The sequence below is a fragment of the Mytilus californianus genome, unplaced genomic scaffold (assembly GCF_021869535.1).
Source record: "Mytilus californianus isolate M0D057914Y unplaced genomic scaffold, xbMytCali1.0.p SCAF_2, whole genome shotgun sequence".
Lineage (NCBI taxonomy): Eukaryota > Metazoa > Mollusca > Bivalvia > Mytilida > Mytilidae > Mytilus > Mytilus californianus.
In genome coordinates, this window is record NW_026262668.1 from 1207823 (window position 1) to 1231921 (window position 24099).

At 33.0% G+C, this 24099-nt stretch overlaps 1 long non-coding RNA gene across 1 annotated transcript; it reads left to right on the forward strand.

Annotated features, from left to right (window-relative positions):
* The first annotated feature begins 7154 nt into the window (after positions 1-7154).
* LOC127729055 (uncharacterized) lies at positions 7155-10894 on the forward strand. Its single transcript, XR_007994479.1, has 3 exons — positions 7155-7361; positions 7672-7818; positions 10406-10894. It is a non-coding gene; the product is annotated as an uncharacterized LOC127729055 (long non-coding RNA).
* The last annotated feature ends 13205 nt before the right edge of the window (positions 10895-24099 follow it).

A 24099-nucleotide genomic window follows, 5' to 3' on the forward strand; every position in this document is an offset into this window, starting at 1 on the left:
CAACGTGTCCCCCATCTATTAGTGTGTTAACCCTGTTCAACATTTCATTATGCCTGCCTTGGGCCTCAGGTGGTGGCCCACTATTTTGGCCACCCCCATTTTGATTGAAGTCAAGTCTGGACAAGAGGGCCATTGTCACTCGTAGATGGGAAATTGTGGCTAGGTCTGACTCAGTCACAAAGCCCTTGCCCTCCCTTATGTCCATAATTTGCTCCCCAGTTTTAATTCCTATACCTGGGAGCTGAAGTAACTCTTGAAAGCTACAAGTGTTTATGTTTATAATGGACATTGTAACTGTAAACAATTAACACTGATTTTCAACAAAGTTTATTTATTTATCAATAAACAACAACAACCAACACTTTTAATAAAACAGATGTTTTTATTTTATTTTATTTTATTGAATAACAAATACTTCCGCTATGGGTAACCCGTCCTTCTGGTCTGCGGTTAGTAGCGGTAGCGAACAGAACAATAATACGACTGGTAACCCGTCCTTCTGGTCTGCAGTTATCAGAGGTAAACAGAACAATAACAACACGACTGGTTCCCCGTTCCTCCCAGGTCACGTGATCCAAGTCGTCTTGAAAATACAAAAAAACAACAAATACTCAATACTACGCAAAAAACAGGGGTTCTACCGCGCTGCAAAACCCCTGTGATGTTATGTAATATGCTCTCCCAGAGTATTACACAACAAAAAACGATCGGCAAAGGTTTCCCCCGAATCCTTTACCGCGGGAAATTCTGTTGAAGCGAACCTCGCCTCAACTCACAAAATGAGCCCTAAATTACAAATCACCACGCAAATTAGTGCTCGCAGCGCCAATGTTGTGATCCCGAGTAAATATATGAACTTACCCAAGACGTTTCTTGGCGTCGATCACTTGGATGGCTTTCTGGTAAAATTGGTTACTGTCGTCTTGATTTTTTGGTGTACCGGAAAGCGAGAGAAGGCATCATGGGATCGGGCAACTTCCGGCAGGGTCTGGCTTAGTACCAACGAATACCACACTTCCTTAGCAGAGTTTAGACGCACCCTAATTTTTCAGGTCACAGACAAGTGGAGTCTGTACTATATATTTGAACGACATCAAAGTTTCCTGGATAAATCTTTCAGAAGTGTACTTTGCATTCTCTCCAACCATCAAGGCATTCATAACATCAACACCAAGGTCTTTGCCTGTCAAAAGATTTTTTTTTAATTTAAGATGTTTAGGCCAAGCACAGCACAGTAATTCAATCAAAACTATTTTTCTTAAAATACAAATCTTGAAATAATATTGGAAAGAAGCATTGTTATAAGTATTGAAAATCAAACTTACAAAGGTTCATCAAAGGAACATAGTTGGTTGTATGTGGAAGTTCCAATACAAGCACTTCATTGCTGATTCCATTGCCATCTCATTTAATGTGACTTCCTTCTCAACTGCTGTGGCAAGACTGGTGTTAGCAAGAACTATTGCTCCTTCAAAAGCAACATCCTTTTTATGTGTCTCACTGCGCCCATGTCTCAGAATACGTTCACGTACCATCCATGAGCAAGGCAAATTAACCCATGCAGCTTTCACTGGTACACTCTTTTTGGATCTCCTTTAATGTTTTTTACACAAGTTACATTTCATTCCTTTTGAAAAAGAATTAATACAAAATTTTGATTCAGGTTGTTTAATTTCATTATTATACGTGATCAAATTCTATGTAAATTAATTTCATTTCGTATGCACCCTAAGCAAAAAAGTATTTAAAAAAATTAAAATATACTTTTTTTTATTCTGCAACTCCTGAAAATACACGAACGAGATTCATTGTCAAATAATTTTTTAATCAGAATGTAGGACAGAAAGTCATAGGACAAAAAGTCACAGACAAAAAATCACGGACAAAAATTCACAGGACAAAAATTCACAATTCAGTTTTGAGACAATTTTTCTGTGAATAAGAAAACTCATATTTTAAAAAAACGTTTTTGTACTTTTCTTGAACTATTATATGTACAGCATCTTTGTAAACAATTTTTTTTCTAATTAAAATCAATAATGATCAAATGATTGTGAAGAAAACAATTTGTCAAGGTGGTTTGGTACTTAAATGGCTTCATGGTGCTACGAAATATATTATTTGCATGATAAAAGTATGATAAATCTTCATTTATAAAGGCTTATGAACAATTTCATAAACGGTAAAATGAATATATGTAATAAAAATAAATTATTTCAAGAACTTTCTCTTATAAATATATTCAAACATTTATAAACAAATTATTTGTGACTTTTTGTCCTGTGACTTTTTGTCCTATCAAATTTGTGACTTTATGTCCTGTGACTTTTTGTCCTGTGACTTTCTGTCTTTTTTCCGACGGAGGTGTATTCTCTTTTTCAAAAGAAGTCATTGGTCTGAAAAAAACTTCTCATTCCATCGCTTAACCCCTTTCTTATTAGCAGAGAACATGTTGATTCAGAATTAAAATTGAATATGTTTAAGATATTTGGTATACAACTTTTTTAAAACAAAAAGATTGTAATGAACAGCTGACCAGATTCCGTAGTTTGACATTACGCTTCCGTGTGTATTATTGTCAAAACCTTTCTTTGGCAGGTAGATATAAACTAAACTTGACACATTCGTCAAAGTTAAGACCATTGCAATTATTTACTAGTGACATTATACAGATGCTGCAGCGATTCCGTACCCGTGTTGATTGTCACATATTTCCCGGTGCATGGATTAACGATCGATGTTCAATAATCATTTTATTTCTAAAACATGACAGTTGAGAGACGAATTTTACTTGCAACAGTCAGAGACATATAATACAATTGTATTATATGTCTATTATATGTCTCTGCTTGCAAGCAATATTTTTTCACTTTCTAATAAAATAAACCTATCCTCGTTATCTTTGATCATAGTTTATTTTAATTTTTTTTCACGTACAAATACTCTCATTCATAAATTTCATCGTAAATATCTTTACTTTAGTAAAATGTATTCAAATTTATCACGCGTATTCTACATGTTCATTGGTCGTGTTTAAATAGATTCTTCTTCTCGACCAATGAAAAAATCGTTATTTAAATGGTCAAGTGATCGCACAAAGACGATACGTAAATACAATGCATTTGCGATCTATTTCTTCAATTTTTGCGCTGAAGTTTTTAAAAACTTTTATTTTCTTCTAATTTTTAAATATCTATCTTCTTGATGATCATTTGCGCTATAACCTGATTACATGGTCTGATAAGGCTGGCACAGGTAAAGCTAATTACCAGTTATTGCGCAAGGGGACGACCATTTGATATTCTGGGGGTGGGGGGGGGGGGGGGGGGGCTTGATAATAACAAAAATAATAGTTTGTTCTGGGGTAGTTTGAAAATAAATAACCTGACTTACGATGTATTGAAAATAAATAACTTGGCAGGATTTTTAAGCCATTTTTTAATAAATGCTATTCTTAAGTATGAGATGGCACCAGATTCTTCCAAAACTCGTCTTTTTTCATATTTTTTCGGAAAAGACTTCACAAATCTTTCAATAATACAATGTATAAATATTAATGTACTTGAAATGTCTGAAAATGGCAAACGCCTCATGTAGGAAATTTCAAAAACAAAAGCTTGTCTTCATATCAAATTTTTTTCACGGCGAGTGTCTTACAAGAAGCAAGTTCTGTTCACGCTCTGAAGTAGCCCCCGTTTTTCAGGATCCATGTTTCTCATTTATTTATAGTTTTCAATGTTATTTGTCTATTGTTTGTTGTTTTGTGTTTTATCTGTTCCCGGGTTTGTCTTTTGTTCATTGATTAGATATAAGAAGATGTGGTATGCGTGCCAATGAGACAACTCTCCATCTAAGTCAAAATTTATAAAAGTAAACCATTATAGGTCACAGTACGGTCTTCAACACGGAGCCTTGGCTCACACCGAACAGTAAGCTATAAAGGGCCCAAAAAATTACTAGTGTAAAACCATTCAAACGGGAAAACCAACGGTCTAATCTATATAAAAAACGAGAAACGAGAAACACTTATGAACCACATCAACAAACGACAACTACGGAACATCATATTCCTGACTTAGGACAGGTGCAAACAAATGCAGCGGGTTTAAACGTTTTAATGGTACCAAACCTTCACCCTTTTTCTGAAACAATAGTGTAACATCACAACATAGAAAGACACACTATATAAAATATCAACTGAAATAGCTTAAGTCAATCAAAGGACATATCATAATGACTTGACTATACATGTATTATTTATTTACATGTAAGAATAAAAAAATGAATTTGAAAATTGTGTGTTTTCATATATTATTAATATAATTGTGAAAATAAATAATCAGTCCCTTGTTTTAATGAAAATGAAAAATCATGCTTCAACAGTGCAGAAAATAAATAATCTGTCCTTTTAGTCCACAAAAATAAATAACCGATCCAAAACAAATCCTTCTGCCCCCCCCCCCCCCCCCAGAATATCAAATGGTCGTCCCCTAAGACTGACCGACCTCTCAGCGGTGATCAGCAACTTGACAATTTTAACCAACATTTATAATGGAAATGTGAAAATTAACACGCTGCGGGATCAAGTGTTAAGGGACAGTAGCCAATTAAGGCGCTGCGGGATCAACGAAAATATTTTGAAAGCGCTGCGGGACCAACGAAAATATTTTGAAGGCGCTGCGGGATCAACGAAAATATTTTGAAGGCGCTGCGGTACACCGCTGAGAGGTCGGTGTTACATGTCCAAGTGGTGACATTAGCTCACTTGGCCCTTAGGTCAGGCATAGGTCAGGTGAGCTACATATCAACAGATGTGTAAACTAGTAGTTTCAAGTAAAACTATCTAATAATGGAACACATATCACAACATTCTACCGAAAAACACTGTAACTATCACTATATACAATTACTTATTTCCGCTTTGTGTCCTTACAAATGTTTTGATTCGAGCTCATCTGATGAGTCTTTGAGTAGACGAAACGAGCGTCTAGCGTTTTAAATTATACGCCTGGTATCTTTGCTGAAATCCTTCATAAAATAAACCCTGGCAATCGAGAGCGTTTTGCCAGACAAAATTATCGTAAAAGATGAAAAAATTTTAAAAAGTCGAACATGTGCATCAGTCAATAAAACAAATTTGGGCGCGAAAAGCACCGACCCTCGAGCACCGACCATTCCAACAGAGAAATTGTTTGATTTTTTTAAAGATCTAAATGCTGCTCCGAAAGATGGTAATGGAAGTGATCTTCAACATCTCGATTTAAGACCGAGTTAAGCAACTAAATTATGATCTAAATAGAAATGTATATTGAAGAAAAATGCATGGGTTACGATCTTCCTGAAGAGAAAAGAGCGGAACGGAACCCTTTACTAGCGAAAATGAAGGAGCGTTTGAACACTTATTCTGACGATTTTCTGATTTGACATGAAACGTAATGTGGTTTTAGGCAAGATTATATATCTATGGATAATTTTTAATTTTGCATTCTCTGTTTTAAACTTCCGAAGGGAAACAAAATTTTGTTTACTGTGCATTCATTTACTGTTTTTTCATGTTTTTGTTTTGAAGAATATTTTAATATTTTAGCGGAAAAAGAGTTTTTGACGTTTTGAAAATTCAGAATATATAACCATAAACTTCCATAATAAATTATCCACATTTTATAGACGAGAGAAAATATGTTTGAATAGATAAAGGCCGAATAATTACTATTTTCCTAAGTTATGTCTACAGGCTACAAACAGGACAGATGTCATAAAATTATGTAAGTTAATTCTGGGAACAGTATATCTAACGGGAAATGAATCTGATACGCTTTTCAGTATGAAATTGATAAAATCTCGGACTCCCCGAGACTTCCCGAGATTTACGGATATTGGTAGCGTCTGACTGAAAACTATCAGAACTGCTCAACAAATAAACCACCAATAACTCTAATTGTAAATAAATACAAGTTTTATCATTTAGTAGATATATTTTGTCATATAAAATTACCAAAATAAGTTTGATTTATTTGATGTGAAGTGTTTTATAATAGTTTGGGAATTTGTAAATCATCGCGGCAATGGCCGCCATTTTTTATTACCTGGTTTGCATTCTGCACAATTCTGTGATGAAATGCTTGCGATTTTAACAAATTTGAAGTGACAGAATACAAGTTTGATACACTAGCATCACTATAAAACTAGTTTGAATGACATTTTATTGATAATATCAGAAATTATTAGGATAATAGCGAGTCCGTTTTTAACACATGTCCGTTTCTGTATCGTATCTTTATTAACTATGGCACGACGATAAAATCGACAACAATCATATGTTCCAGGTTAATTGTAACAGATTTTGAAGATCGAACAGTCCAATATTTTGATATTGTGTGTGTGTGGGGGGGGGGGGGTATTTGTTAGGTCAACGGACAGAAAGTCACAGGACAAAAAGTCACAGGACATAAAGTCACAAATTTGATAGGACAAAAAGTCACAGGACAAAAAGTCACAAATAATTTGTTGACAATTGTTTGAATATATAAGAGAAAGATCTTGAAATATTTTCTTTTTATTACATATATTCATTTTTAAGTTTAGGAAATTGTTCATAAGCCTTGATAAATGAAAATTTATTAAATTTTAATCATGCAAAGATATATTTCTTGGCACAATGAAACCATTTAAGTACCAAGCCACTTTGACATTTTGTGTTCATAACAATTATTTGATCATTATTGATATTTATTGAATAAATTTTAATTACAAAGTTGCTTGATATATAATAGAAAAAACAAAAATTTTATTTTTTAAATTAGTATTTCCTTGTTTAAAGAAAAATAATCTCAAAACTGAATTGTGACTTTTTGTCCTGTGACTTTTTGTCTGTGACTTTTTGTCCTGTGACTTTCTGTCCTACATTCATTTGTTATTGCAATCCGTGTGATCTAAACACATAATTTTTTTCTAAACTTAGGTCAACTCTTCGATTATTATCAAATTTACGCACTGGAAAACTCGGTCATGAAGCTATTATTTTCGCGCTTCTTCGGTGACTATTCTTCACTAAAATAATATTACGATCTACCCAATGGAAGTATTATGCTATAGGCTATTATATCTACTGAACCGTTGAAGGTCGTTCAGGTATTAAATTATTTTGTGTGGACGCCATCAATATCTGACAATGGGGTTATTTGAAGGAATTTCGAAATTTGCTCTTGTATCAGCAATTCTGACTGCTGTTGGATTTCTTGTACATTTGATCGGTTATGGCGCACCGTACTGGTTTAAGAGTGGAATTTATCATTCTGGAATTTGGAAGACATGTTCTGGCAGCATATGTGTGGACTTTGTTGGCAGTGGATCTAATCAAGGTTTGTATTCCTTTATCAACACTACATTTTTTTTTAAAGAAATGTGTTGTCTAGAAACCAAACGTTTGCCAATAACTGTATCTTAAAGAAATACAATTTCTGTTCGTCTTACTTGCTTCAAATTACCTGTTTGAAGCCTTAACCCATTCTTAACTCTCAAGGTTTATAACATAATTGCTTCAGATCTTCAATACCAATTAAAGTAAGTAAATTATTTTGATTTTTTTTTAAAGTAATAAACGTCACTATTAAGATGTGTACAAGTCTTAATTAAAAGCGAAACATCTACACGTATATTTTTTGCTTTTAGCATGGTTTATAGAAGCAGTCGAAGCTTTCGAGACACTTGCCTTTCTAGCAATACTTGGTGCACTCATCGTTATTGGACTAAAACTTACAGTGATGAAAGAGAAGAAGATATTGCCAATTGCCATCTTTATACTTCAGTTTGCTTCAGGTTGTTTATGTTATAGTTTTAAGATAGATAGTAAATTGCTTACGGGTCCATGGTATGGCGGAGATGCAGTTGACCGAACACTGATATCTAAAAATTTTTTTTTCTTAAAATCGACCTTTATGAGTTTGTGTATTTCCACCTAATAAGACTCTTCAGTGGAAACATTTGTAATAAGGAACCATATACACCACATATCAATTTACAGTTCCAGCTCAGTAATAACAGTATAATAAGACTGAAAAACTATATTTTCTGTTTAAACACACAAGCGGTTTACCTTTCGTAGACGTGCGTAATTTAAAAGTATCCTTTGCCCTAACTGTTCAGGGTTGGACCTCTGCGGTCGTATCCAGCTGTGCTCGGAGAAGCAATTTATTAAATTTTGATTTAAACGATATTTAAGAAGGAGATGTTGGAATTAGGACACTGTAGCAAATGTTGTCTCATTTTGTGCTCAATTATATCTTCGACAGAACTACCTTTTCAAAGGATGGAAACACATGATATGAATTGTTTCTCGAATTTATAAAGAATGTGCCATTTTAAAATTGTTAGAATAGTCTCAATATTACGAAAATTTTGTGAAAAGTAAGAACTGACAAATCCTTTTGTTTCAATGATAAAAATAATCTGCACGGAACTTTCCACAGTTGAAATATGGCATACTTGATATAAGATTATTGTGTTCAATCATATTCATATAGTAATCAATGAGTATTTTTTGTTAGACTTAGACTGAAAATATTAAATCATTACCATTAATTGTAAAAAAAAAACAAAAAAAAAACAACAGACAATAGTAATTTTTATTCTTTTTCTTAGAGTGTCCACCACTGCCCTTTTAAGCAATTGTTATTTCATTTAAAATAAATTCCATTTTCTGACATGGTAAACTCGAGAAATGTTAACAGGTAGACATAATATTATCTTTGTCCAATCGAATTGTGTAAGATTCAATGTCAAAGACCAGTTCATATCAAATAAGGGTAGTTAGTTATGGGTAAATTGAGTAGGGAGAAAATAACAAAGACTTTTTGGTATACTTTCTTGTATTTAGAACCAATTTTACAATAATAAACCAAATTTTTTGCTAGAATTGACAAATCATGTATGTCCATGATGTCTATAATTGCATCAATTTGAAATGTCTCATTAATGTATTTAAAGCAACAGAAACACAGGCATTTGTCTGATCTTTTCCATTCATTCCTCATATAAGTATACAGGAAATATAAGTATATATTAAAAATTGCCTGTGTCTAATTCGGACTATTTCAATGGAATTGTCATGCAAAGCGCTTAAGTGAACCGAGCTAGCGATCACCGAACTGCCTTCCACATTTTGTTTTTGTTTTATAAATTTAGGTCATTTAGATCGCAAACCATTTAAGTTCACTTCTTAGGTAAATCCTTTGTGCGCATAGTTCAAATTTACTATAAATGTGCATTAGTCAACTAGGAAATCTATTTACCGACCAATTTATAAACGAGGGTCTAAATAGGGGTTCTTCATTTCTGTATTCCTTGATATCATGACATTTTGTCTTCTTTTTTATTAATTGGTTGTGACCATTATTCTCAATTCTTATATATTTTAGCACCCCATTACTCTCCATTCTTAATTGTATTGACCTATTTTCTTTATTCTTCCACCCCCTTTTTATTTGGCATTTTTGACAACCTATTCCACATTTTATAAACCAGATCCAGACCCTCATATATTACAATACAATAATTTTTATGTAATACTATATAGATATAAGAAGAGTGCCAATGAGACAACTCTCCATAGAAGTCACAATTTGTAAAAGTAAACCATTATAGGTCAAAGTACGGCCTTCAACACGGAGCCTTGGCTCACACTGAACAGCAAGCTATAAAGCGCCCCCAAAAATGAGTAATGTAAAACCATTCAAACAGGAAAACCAACGGTCTAATCTATATTAAAAACGAGAAACGAGAAACACTTATGAACAACATCAACAAACGACAACAACTGAACAAAAGGTTCCAGACTTAGGACAGATGCACACAAATGGTACATTTTTACATACAAACCGAAAATATTGCGTATACGTCAGTGTGACCATAACACAACAACACAATGAACCAAACTACATCTAGCCTGGCATCCTGACCCAATCTAATACTTCGTCTGTCGAGCAGTGAGACAGGATCCCAGGCTAAACTACATCATAAGGTCACGCCGTTTTTAGAATCTGAAGCATTCTGCGTTATATTTTGAAAAACGTACACTAAAACGTTGTGATTGGTTTAAAACGTACATGTAATAAACAATGGAAATTCAACCAGTGACGTAGCGTTATTTTCATTTCGGTGTACGAACAATAGCGTAGCGGAGACAGGTAAACGTCGACTTCCTTAGTTACAGACAAGGAGATAGAGAATTGTACGCTTACTGTCATCCAATCAGAACCATTGATACAAAATAATTGCATTAGAATATTAACCATAGTCCTTTAGATTCTGAAAAGACGAAATAATATGTTGTATTCTTTTTTTCCATAGATTTATAATAAGAGCTTTGGCTTTATAAATAAATAATTTATCTAATTCTTTATTTCAGTTGGTCTAATCGTTTTAGGTGTGATCATATATTGTAACGAAGGTCCTACAAGTAGCTATGGATTCGCATTTTTTTTGGTGATTATAGCTTCGGTTATTATGCTTGTCGCTGGAATCTTCAGTGTCTTGGATTGGAGAAGCTCTCCGTCACCTGCATAGACATTATTGCAATCGAAACAAGCATTCATAAGGATTCAGTAGGTTATAATTGAGGTTCCGAGTATATTGTTATAAAAATAACAGGCTTTAGATATAAATCTGGCTATTACAAAACAGACTGAGAGTGAAGCTCAAACAAATTCAGCCAATAACCATGTTTGTTTGCCTTGAATGCTCCAAATAAATGTAAAACAGAATAAATTAAAGAGTCATCAAAGCTCGTAAAAGAAAGAATTTTGATTTTCCATCATGTCGCTTGGATCAATGTACAAAAAACTGATGAAGCGAAACTTTCTCTTTGATACAATTAGTAAAATATTAACAACTTTAACATCATTCAGTCATATTATTATGTATATGAAAAAGTATGAAACATGTCTGGCGTATTGTTTTCTTTTTTTTTTGTGATGAAATTGAAGAAAGCCCTTTTAATGTCATTCCGAAAATTAATACAAATGACCTGAAACATATTTTCAACCATCATATATATATATTTTAAGAATATTGTCAGTTTTCCTACCGAATGTCGGTGGTTCTCTCAGGGCACTCCTGCTTCCTCCGCTAATAAAAACTGCACGCCACGAAATAGCACAATAGTCCTGAAATAGCCGTAAACTGATACCAATCATAAAATTGAGAATGGAAATGGGGAATATGTCAAAGAGACAACAACCCGACCAAAGAGCAGACAATCATATATATATTTACAGATACGTCTTCCTTTGTCTTTCTTGTTATACATCGTAGTGGAACTTGAATTAAGGCCAGGGTTCTTATTTTTGTTTTTTTTTAATTTCTTTTAAACTGGATTCATGTTAATACTTACCAGAAAGTATACAACCCGTATTCAGTGTGTGGGTATGAACAAACTTTAAATAGGTATGTATTAATAAAGCAGAGAACCACATCACCGTTGTTGAGATGGCTGGTTGTTGAAATATTTTTTTAAAAAGTGAGCACTTCATACTTGATTTTTTTTGAAAATAAATTACCACAATAAAAATAGCGTCATGATTTAAACAAGAATCGTTGGTGATGTCTATTACGCATTTGCAGAAATTGATACGCATCTACGATTAGACCTTTTCAATAATTCATGACACCGACACATATGACACCTGCAGTTTACAGATAAATAAAGGTCTTGGGTGAAACATGAAATTTATTCCGGGGTAACATACATTCCTGATTATAATACATATTCGATTCAACAGTGTTAGATTATTTTGAGAAAAAAAACGGCTTTTTGCGATTTTTTCTTGTTTTTCTCTCTCTCTCTCTCTCTCTCTCAATCTCAAATAATATAATATTTCGTGTAGAAATTTGTAATCCAAGTACAAAAAACTGCAACCACCTCACATCAGAATCCGTTTTCATCTTTATCTTTAATTATAGGATTATGAATATTTACTTATTTAGATCTTTTTGGAATTCCTTCTATATATTTATTTTTCTCCTCGCAACAAAATAGCGAAGGGGGTATTGTAACGTGACTGTCGGTCAGTCCGTTACACACTAGATGAAACTGTATAAGCTCGTATCTCAAACGATCTTCACCACACTTAATGTACACATTCAATAAAAAGTAAAATAACAAAATTAACGAACACCAAGAAAATTCAAAACGGAAAGTCCCTTATCAAATGGCAAAATCAAAAGCTCAAACACACCAAACAAATAGAAAACAACTGTCATATGGTCCGGCACACAGTTATCGTCCTTTGATTTTCGTTGTCTTACAAATAGAGTCCCTAGTGTGAACAGTGTATAACTTGCAATTTTCTTCTGACACCTTCCAAATATATTTCTTAATATTTTATGCATAAAATAGTAAGTAGGGGGATAAAATTACTTGTAAAAAATTTAGAGCATGAATTTTTAGGTAAGTAGTGATTTGGTCCAGTGTGAAAAGGTCAAAAATTAGTACAAACTGACCCCTTAACATAAAATTGTCCATATTTTGAGTTAGGTACACTTTTCTATGTATTTTTTATAGATTATACCGTTGGTTTTCCTGTTTGAATTGTTTTACACTAGTCATTTCGGGGCCATTTATAGCTTGCTGTTCGGTGTGAGCCAAGGCTCCGTTTTGAAGGCCGTACTTTGACCTATAATGGTTTTCTTTTCACACATTGTGACTTGGATGGAAAGTTGTCTCATTGGCACTCATACCACATCTTCTTATTTCTATATAGCACAATAATACAATGGCGGGATGTATAAATACCGAGCCACGCAAAAAGGATATAACCAAAAATGAACTAAACAGCAAAGGTTAAAAAAATACAAAGACAAAAAGAACACTTTTACACGTAATTAAGATGATAAACAACGTCAGTACCTTGAATCAATACTTCAAGACCATCATGCATTACTTTTGAAGTTGATACAGAATATTTATCAACAATATCTTGTTATCTTCCGATGAACTTTTTTTGAAAAAGATTAGATGTTCTTTGACATAACCTTGGTTCTTCAACTTTCTGCTCAAAACACGTTTTATAAAGTTTGGGTAGCAGCTGCAAGTTCTTGAATACCGAATGAGTTGGGGAATGTATATCCCATATGCAGGTGAAGTTGGTATATAATTGCTGCTAAGGTGGGGGAAATTTATAATTTCTAAATGAAAATCATGTTTTTCATAGATTCTGGTATTTGAGATGACCACTTATGTAAAATTCGAGGTATAAGTCTAAAAATGAGGCGGAGGAAGCCGTGTCTGTTGTTTCTCTAATTTCTAGTTCTGGAGGACATATTAATGGATCCCAATCATAAAAGTTCGGATTGTTAATGGAAAGAACATCATCAATATATATTTAATATGAAATTTAATGATCTGGCTTCTTTGATCTTTTTGTTTTTGACAAGTGTCTGATTGATCTCCGACTCATAAGAAATAAGACTGGGTCGGCAAGGAGAGGCGCACAATTATGGTCCCATAGGAATGCCGACAATTTGCTGAAAAAGTCTACCTCTAAATTCAACAAATATATTGTAAATAAGAAAGTCCAGCATACTGACCTCATGTTCCTCGGTGTACTCGGTGTAGCATGTGCTACCTTTTTTTCACCATTTTAAACATTAAACAAAATATTCCGTATATTCCAAAGCAATACATTTATAGCGTATGCTACCATTTTTATATTGAAAGGCATTGTTGATTATTTCTTTTAGACGATTTTTCAATTTCACATTGGGAATAGTGTTATAAAGGGTTTTGATAGAATTGATTTCAGAGAAAGATCGATATTTCAAAATATCCACGGAGAAGTTCTTTAGAGTTTTTTATAATACGAATATGGTTAATACCACTACGTGAGTAAACAGTTTCACAGTATTTCTGAAGACCTTCTTTCACTGCGGACATAGTTTTTGTCAATCTAATGGACAATTCATTTGTAGAACATGTAGATGAGCCTTCAATGTACCGTCGTTTGTACAGAATTGTGTGAAGCTTAGGTATCCAATACAAACAAGGGAAGTCCTCAGATTTGCTGTTTAATGTAATTTTCATTTTAAAGGACTTATGATTCGCTAAAATCTCATCCTTGTCAAATTATATGTTTTTGTATGTGGGATTACCCAAGTTCTCATTTATTCCTAATTATTTTACAAGACACTCGTAATAGTACGATTTACATACAAAAAACAATATTATTTGAAGCTTTTTCCGCAGGAACAACAACATATATTTATTGTGAAGAGATGATAGACATTTCACAACTTCTTTGTCTTTGAATATGGACTTTAGTCGATAATTCACACGTTTTATTAGAGACCTGATTGGTATTGCCCATTCTGACAAAGTGTCCAGTTCGAAGGACAAAATAAAGGGAGAGCTGGAAGCTTATTAATTTTCAAGGACAAAAAGTTACATCGCTTTTGTTTTGTTCCGACAGTATTTTCTGCTGCATTATACCCTTGTTAAAGTTGAGATAATTCCTTATTGGATTTTGGTAACAATTTGGAATAAACTTTCCGTTCCTGTGTAGCTTTATTCCGGCAGCCTTGAGTATGGCGTTCATATCTCAGACTCGTACCTTCCTAGTGAGCTTTTTGACATTACAGAGTCTGTTAATACAGCGCCAACTACTGACCCAAACAGGGGTTTATTGTCCCACTATTTATGTAATCCCGTTGTAAGTTCTGTGTTTATCATCATGAACTGGTTGAACGTTAATGTCGTCCAACATTTCGTGTTGATGAAACACATTGGTTGAGATTGTCTGCTATATTTCGCATAAGACTGTGTTCTCCTCGGAGATGACATACATCAAAATAGCCTCACTTTGGTGACACAATTTACGACACACTAGATCAACCTTAAACCGGAAAATAATTTTAAGCCAAAAAAGCCGAAAACTCATTCGTTTTGTCACTGATTGCAAAATCATGTTGAACATCAAATTGGTGAATTATAAATACTATAACGAAATGGGTACCTTGTGGAGGCATCCGAGATCAACATTTCTAGACACTGTACAGACATTGCCAAAAAGACGTAAAAATCGTTTTCTTAAAAAAGATCCGTTTCCCAATTTCATCAAGGAATATTGTATTTTAACATGCTGTAACAGAAATTTTAGTATGAAAACATAAATATTGAAGCCATTGGTATATGCTCTATTAATAGAGGTTGATAATATAAATCTCACATCAGTAAGTACAACAGTTTATGTACAGTAATATGCATAGAGAAATATCAACTTGATACTGATTACATTTGAAAATATTTTTTCAAGTTTTGATATTGATGATGTTCTGTAATCTGTATAAAATAGCTTTGAATTATGTAATATTACCAATAACTTTCAAGCATTTCTTGAAGAAAACGTATGAAGATTTAATAAGCTATAACAAATTTTGCATTGAGAAGATAGAAAGCTTTGTTAACCTTATAACACACTTGACAGTTACTTTTAGACCACGGAAGGTATTTAGGCGTTGAATGTATGTGACTTTTGAAAATTCTAAATCTTTAAGCACAAAAGCGGAGCTATAGTTATGGTGCTATGAGTCCAATAAATGTGTGGGCTGTCATCGTCTGTCTATACGCCAATTGATAATACTACATGTATTTACTTGTAAAATCAGAGATTTTGTAAAGTCAATTGTAGTTATAGGAAGTTAGTCACATCCCTGTAATTGTAAGGAATTTCTTAGCATCACTGAAAATACTGCTATGGATTTTTTTAATCTCTAGTATCTAATTTAGCTATTCAATTCATATAAATCGCATGAATATATTAGAAATATATTTTGTCTAAGTTAGAATAACATGTGTGAACTTGTTTATCAACAGATAACCTTTTTTCTAAATTAGAATAACATGTTTGAACTTTTTTTATCAACATATAACCTGCTTAAACTTTTTTTGAGATACAGTGATTATGAACAAAAGGCATATTTACAGTTACAAAGATAACAAATTACTGTAAATTTTTTTGGATGATGTCTACTGTTACACAATTACCATGCCACATCTCCTTATTTTTGAATGGATTGTCGGTCAAGATTTTAATCGCTTGAACAGTATTATACACAATGTGTGAAAATAGTTGCTACACACTAGGACAATGACACAGGAATAAAATGAGAGTTTGTACGCGTACAGAAATGTAACAAACACAATACTTTTTATGCATTTTTTAAAGGTGCTGCTAAAAACGGGCATACACGTTTATGTTTTTCTCTGTTAACGAAGTATTTACACTAAATCCATTGGATGTTGGATGTGTACTGATTGATATTTTAATCTTAGATACATGATTGTTTTTATTAGTTGTTAAATAGCTGTCAGTATCTGCGAGAACTCATAGATCTGTACTTTGTTTCTTTTTTGTTGTGAAGGATGTATAAATACCCTGCCACGTCCGGTCTGTGTTTATGTTAGATGTTGTTCTGCTTTGTATCGATCTGATGAATTAAGCCATTTTTAACTGATTTTACAGTTTGTTCTTATGTTGTACTTATACACCACTTTCAAATGTTAGGGAAGTGTTGGCGCCTTCAAACTTGTTTAACCCCGCCACATTCTTCATGTGCCGGTCCCAAGTCAGGAGCCTATAGTTCAGTGGTTTTGGTTGGTTCATGTCTGTTATATTTGTTTAGGCCGTTATTTTTCTCAGTTGAATTGTTTCACATTTTTCTGTCGGAGCCTTATATAATAGCCGACCATACAGTATGGGTTTTTCTCATTGTTGAAGGTCGTACAGTTGCCTATAATTGCTTCCATCCAATTCATTTGAACTTCGTCGGATAGTTGTCTCATTGGCAATCTTACTAAATCTCCTTATTCTTTATAAGATCAATTTTTGGCTGAATGCGTTGCAATGTTTTTGTTAGTACGATTATTTAATTTAGCAATGCATGTATGTTTCTACTGTACAGACGGTACACAAGGATAAAATCTCAATTTAAATTCATCAAAATCAAAATCAATTGAATTTTATCTGAAATGAAATAACAATGAAGATCTTAGATGGTTTGTATAAATATTATCATCACGTTGATACACTCAATTTGGGAACAATATGGAAAACAATGTTCTGACTGCATAATTCACGATTTTTCCATCAGTTACTCGTGATGCTAGAATGGTTTTCAGTCCCTGAGAGTATCATCAGCCCAGTAGTCAGTACTTCGGTACTGACATGATTTATAACAATCCTTACTAAAATTGTCCGTTTATAAATTTTGAAATTGTAAGGAAACGAAGGTTCCAACTCCCTCAGGCAAAGTTGACCTCAGATGGATTGGGCTATATTTTTAAGGTTCGTTTTGTTCATATAGCTCTTCAACTGTTTCGGTTCTTATACATCACTAGCTTGCAAATATTCGGCTTTGAGAGTTCCTGATAAAGGTAAATCAGGAAAAGCGCTTCGGACGCATGACATTTATAACGTGTTGTTTTCATTCTTTTTTAGATAGCTTAAAAAGTGGGAAATGTAGATCAAAACATTAATCATAAAAATCAACACTTGCTATTTTAATATATAGATACGAATTATGTGTCAATTAAATATGTAACATCTAAGATGTAATATTCAACTTTAATGGAAAAGGGGTCGCTCTAAAAAAACATGGGAAACATTTTAAGACGTTTGTAATATTTGCTTTCTTTTATTGTTTGATTTATTGTTTCTGTTATACAAAACTCTCAGCACTTTTTGCTTATATGATTTTATAAATTGTAAGCTCCTTTAAATTGTAATCAGAAAATTGCGGAAATCGTATTTTTTATATGATGTTTAATAAAAATATGCAGTTAAAAACGAAAAAACCGGAACAGCTTAATCTGTTCAAAGCGAAAGTAAGAAAATTAAATTGACAGATTATGGATTCATTGGAATATAGATTTTTATATTAAATATTTCTATTTATCAATGTTTTAACTGTAACATGTATTAACGGTTTCAGTCTCATAATAGAAATTTTCGATAACTACCATACACGTGTGCCTAGGACGACAGGATTCATCTGAAGGTGTACAATGACTACAGGCATTTATATAACACTTATCTACTTTACATTTTACAATCTGTATAAAACATTTATTTGAATGGTATTATTTTATTGACTGTCTGTTTTTAGCAGATAAGAATTGACCCATTGGCATATTGTTTAAACTGGAAAGAGGACTTTGTGTAAGTTACCTAATTTCCACTAATAAAGGAACGTGTAAAGCATTTTTATAACGTGAAACATGACGTTATATGGATGATTTGATAGTTAATTTAGAAATTTTATCAAAAGATAGTAAAAAGACATATTCTCTTAAACACCATAAGCTAACAGGCACTTGTTTTCTATACATATATTACGTAATATATAGGGATAGTAGATCTTGCCATGGATAGAAAACAATTAAGTGCCTGTATGTGTTTTCACCGCCTTACCACGGAAATCGGCGTTCCTAAGAAAGGTAGATCACTGATTTTAGAAATGCCCGTATCTTCGGATAACAGAATTTTGAGACAGTAAAATTATAGAAAATATTGGACGAAAATTTCAATCGCTTCAAAACCTTGCTACATTTTATGATGTTCTTAATTAGTTTCAATTTCTTAATTCTTATAAACCAAGGGGATAAATATGTATAGAAGATTGATTAATAAACAAAATCACATTACTACTTATATATTATAAATTTTGTGCACAACACAGTTATTTCGTCTTTCAGGAAAAAAATGAAAAACGCAACCGTAATTGTTTACTCTAAAATTAGCGTATAGATAAAAGGGTGTGAAAACTAGTGGTCTGTTGATTTTTATTAATTTTATCTAATAAACAACTTTACACACCAATGAAGATTAGCGAAACGATGTCAGAAATGTTGGCCTGCGCTACCTATTGTATGTCTCTGCTATTGTGCATGGAGATAACGGGACTTTTCCTTGACGAATTCAAATCTTTGACAAGTTGAACGTGTCGAAGTGATAATTAATTTGTATTTATTTTTAAACATGTGATTCACACGCACACGAAAAACACAAACAAAACATGCAAAAGCAAACAAACAAAACAAATTATCGTATAAAAAACGTGATGGAAAACTTTTGTAGGTGTTACTGTATAAATACGTATAAGTTTGAATATATTTATATTAACTGATTAATGGAATATACACTTTCCCAAAACTGAAGATGACAGAATTGGTTGATGCCAACAATAATTATTAAAGATCTGCGTAGTGCAATGACAAGATGAAGACCTTATACGCTTGCGAGGACACACGATCATTTTAAGATTGCCAGACATGTATGGACAAACAAGACTTTGATGGAACGATATACATATTATGCCAGGTTTCGCCTATACCGCATTAAGACCAAATTGATTCAGTCAACATATGGCATATGAGTGGCCAACGAAGCTAGGGCCATAGGAAAGAAGAAAGGTCAGAGGAAAAGTAAGCATGTTGATAGGACAAATACAACAAAACGGCAACGCGTAAGGTAAAACAACAACAAAGAATACTTTATATTGTTAAAGAAATCAATGCGAGGCCATATAAACTTGTCTCCAAATAAGAAATTATAAATAAGTGATTACGAAATTATGAATAAGTGATTACGAAATTATAAATAAGTGATTCAATAAGATTTGACTGTATCCTAAATCATATTGTTTTAAAATTTTACAAGTATTTGCCTGTTCTGGCATTAAAACTTAAGTTTTTTGCCATAATGTCGTCATAGAATTTCTTTTGAAGCTCATTATTAACAAAAAAAAATCTGTGCGTAATTTAATGTAATTATATGTATCGGAATTAAACATATTTATTCTAAAACCAGTTGTTGGCATGACACGGGTTATGTATAAAATTGAGAATGGAAATGGGGAATATGTCAAAGAGACAACAACCCGACCAAAGAGCAGACAACAGCCTAAGGCCACCAATGGGTCTTCAATGCAGCGAGAAAATCCCGCACCCGGAGGTAGTCCTCAGCTGGCCCCCAACTAAAATTGTGTGCTAGTTCAGTGAAAATGGACGTCACACTAAACTCCAAAACATATAAATGAACTAAAATTAAAAAATATACTAGACTAACAAAGGCCAGAGGCTCTTATATATATAAATAGTTCGTCTATATATTAATAAGTTGAATGAGAAAGGATGTCAGAGAGAGAGAGTAAGACGCATGAAGTTGAAAGAGAAATTAAACAAGAGATCTTAGGAGAATGAAAAAAGTGAGGAAATGCACACGGATATTGAAAATTGATTAAATCTACAGATTGGAGAGGCAAAAAACTACCAGATTGGGAAAGGGAAGAGAAAGCGGATGAAAGATGCAGTTGATATTGTTAAATACTTAAATAAATATAACACATAAATTAATGTCTGAGCTTTTTCAATATTCATTTGAATAGCACTACTTGTAGCATATTTAAGATAGGCATCCGACCCTACGGTACCTGTAATTATCAGAGAGTAATTTTTCACATGTAAGTTAGTCCTGTCGTAATATAAGATTTCAAACATAATAAGAAAGTTTTTTGGAAACTATCTTCTCATTTATGGACTTTAATGATTTTGCAATTTGCTAGTATCCTAGGCCTTCGATTACAAAAAAATCGATTTCCTTTACGGTTCTTTTCTTTTCTGTTCTTCAAGTTTTGTTCTGTTTTGTTCTTTTCGGTCCTTTTCTGTTCTTTTCTCATCTTCGCTAGCCAAGATTTACGATCGAGGGGACTGGATCGTATCCCTTGATCGTAACCCTTTGCTAGCGACTGAGATGTTCTTTTCTATAAATCGTCACTCTATTCTGTAAGTCGTCGGACCCGGTCGAAGTATGATTTTTCATTTTCAGTAAAACAAGGGACTGATTATTTATTTTCACAATTATATATTAAAGACAGTCGGGACCAGGACCTATCCAGTATATCTTATTAGAATCCTTTGTAATAAATTCCATTTTCTATGTACCGTGATGATGTATCTGGAGTTATCTCTCTAGAATATTGTTTTACATACAAGTAATAGCTTTTCTAAAAAGCTTGCCGTTTTTATACCTTATCATTTTGAATGTTTTTTTTATTCGTAGTGTCATCCATTCATTATCAATATTTCTCTGCATATACATTGTATTGGGATAAAAAAAAAAGTGGAACATTGGAAAGGCCAATTATTAATTAATGTATTATTTGTAGGGTTACTTTTTTCTTTTTGTCCGTGGTGATTTTTTTACCCCTGGAAAGAGCTTAATTTCTAAATCACTTGCTTTGTTGCCTTTACTACTTCGGTAACCTTTTTAATGAATAAATTTATCAGCAGACATGCTATATATTTACTCTCTGGTAGTTTGTTTGTGTTGGAGAAAAGTGTGATCAATATCTTTCTATATTAATGGTCCCGATAAACCAACTCGCAAACGTTTTAGATCCCACTAAGTCTTTATAATACCGGAACTAATTGTCCCTATATCCTACTTGAACAGGTAACAGTAGTTTATAAGGGTAGCGTTGCATAGATCCTGCGAAAAAAAATTAAAGAGTAAATCGGTTTAAAGTTGGTTCTAAAAATAGTCGACGAAATGGCATGTTATGAAGTGAAGTGAATATGTGTGAGACTCTTTGATCATTACGTTCTGTCTTTATACATATATAGGTCTTCTTGTTATTTTATTTTTTGTTTTAGATTTGTATCAGTCGGATGAGTCAACCCCTTTTCAACTGGTTTATACAGTTAGTTCTTACATAATAGAATAGAAAGTATAGGGCGCGATCGGGTATCCATCCATCCATCAGTTCATGCATAACAAAAACACAAAAAGCAAAGAAACAGCGCTTTTATTGATGTATGTTGCGCTTTAACATCACTGTCTCAGGTAAGATGTCCCAGGTTAGGGGTGGAATGGGCGCCCGCAAACATGGTTAATCCCGCCAAGTTCTATGTGTGGCTGTTCCAAATTCACGAGCCTTGGTTTTCGTTTATAATTTTTATGTACATAATCAATGACATGCCTTTGGTTTTGTCGTTTGGTTATTTTTTACATTTGTCATGTCGGATCCTTTTATAGCTTGCAATGCGGTATGAGTTTTTCTCATTGTTAAATGCCGTACGGTGACGTATATTTGCTAACATCTACGTCATTTTGTCTCTACCACATCTTTTGATTTTTATGTTATAAATATCTGACTGGCTAATTTTCTGGACCATGGCAAAACATATTTAAACTAAAACTTTGGTTTTGAGCATTTGCCAGCACTATTCACATGCATTGTTCAAAGTTCAACTATATACCATTTTTTGTCAGAACGGTATAATGCAAACAATTACATGAAGCTGTATCATCATTGTTTTCTTAGATGTAAGCAAAAGGAGTTCGTTCCTGTTCATTGCCTTAAGATCTCTCAAATTAGTGTATTTTAAATTTGTTATTTAATGGATTTTGTGTTGATTGCCTGTCTATACTATCCTATAGACCCGAGATAAAAAAGAACACTAAAATTAATTGAAAATAAGTTATTTGTAGATACCTGTTTTCAGCATTTTTTTATGCTTTTAAATTTTATCAGTTAAAAGATACTTATCTTTAAAAGGGCATTAGCTGTCAAATCCATATTCACCGATTTGACTCAAATTCTCATATTTGATTTATAACATGCTAAAACGTATATCCAAATTATAAAATGTCTAAAATAAGCAATTTAGAATGCATGGGCTCGATAATATGTGTCAACATTTCGTTTGTATTTTAGTCAATACGCCATCTAATTAACCATCGAGGTGACCTCCGAAGACTTTCGATGGTCATATAACCCGATATTAACATAAATAGAGATATAAATAGAAAGCGAACTAGTGCAATTGGATTTTTCTAGGTCTGTTTGATTTCATTTTATAGGTTAGAAATATATATTAATCATCGTTTTTACCTGTATAAGAATTAGTTTTTGTGGATCGAATCAGTCAATCGAATGGTTTACCTTTGTTTAACTTTCAATGTTGACATTCTTTTTCCTTTTAATAACTGAACACGCCTAATTCATGCGTAACCCGCCATCTCTTAGACTCTAGCTAAGGGGTTAAATTGTAGGTCACATGAATACGGATTGAATGATGTCGAATTATTCACTTGCAAGTGAATAATTCATCAGTGGTGTTTTTTAGTTTATTTTGACAAAATTGAACCAAACTGGCTGCTAAAAGTGAATAATTATTTCACTATTTCACTTTCATTAATGATTGAAAAAAAGTCATATTTTATTTTTTGTTATATCTCGTAGCTAGTGTCCCTTTAATAAGTGTTAACTACAGAAAGAAGCATACGCGATCCTTCTTATACTTACATATTTTTATGAACGTAATATTGTAAAAGGCTCTGCACAATCACGATAGTGTGTTACTTAAAATGGTGTAAATTAGTTAAATCACTACGTGTGCATTTAAAACACCTTAAAACAAAATCGCTGTTTCGGCTATTTATAGATAAGTTATATAATAATAATAATACACACTTATTATTATTATATATCATTATTTTTCCTTTTAATAACTGAACACGCCTAATTCATGCGTAACCCGCCATCTCTTAGACTCTAGCTAAGGGGTTAAATTGAAGGTCACATATTATATATATATATTATCCTGTATAACGATACGCATGAGTGGTAACAGTAACTTTATTGGTGATTTGTCACTCAAGAACTGATCTAAAATACACTAACAAAGTATAAATACGAAAGTTAACATTATATTGCTATCTTATGCAAACATGACAAAGGCATAATTAGATAATACACACAGAAAAAGTCTCAATTAATTTGAATCTTTTTTTGTGTTTGACCTTGCGTCATTAAAATATTGATTCAACACTTCACTATTAACTTGATTAAACACTTCACAGTAATTTTCTTGACCTACTATCATTATTTTTCTCCGCCCTCACTTACGGATACTCTCACATATAACAGATGCACCCCAATATTAACCAATCGGACGATATGAAAGCCTTTATTTCATACGGAATTAGCTAATATTTACCAATGAGAATCCCTTAACAGATTTATTCCAATGTGACGTGTCTCGTC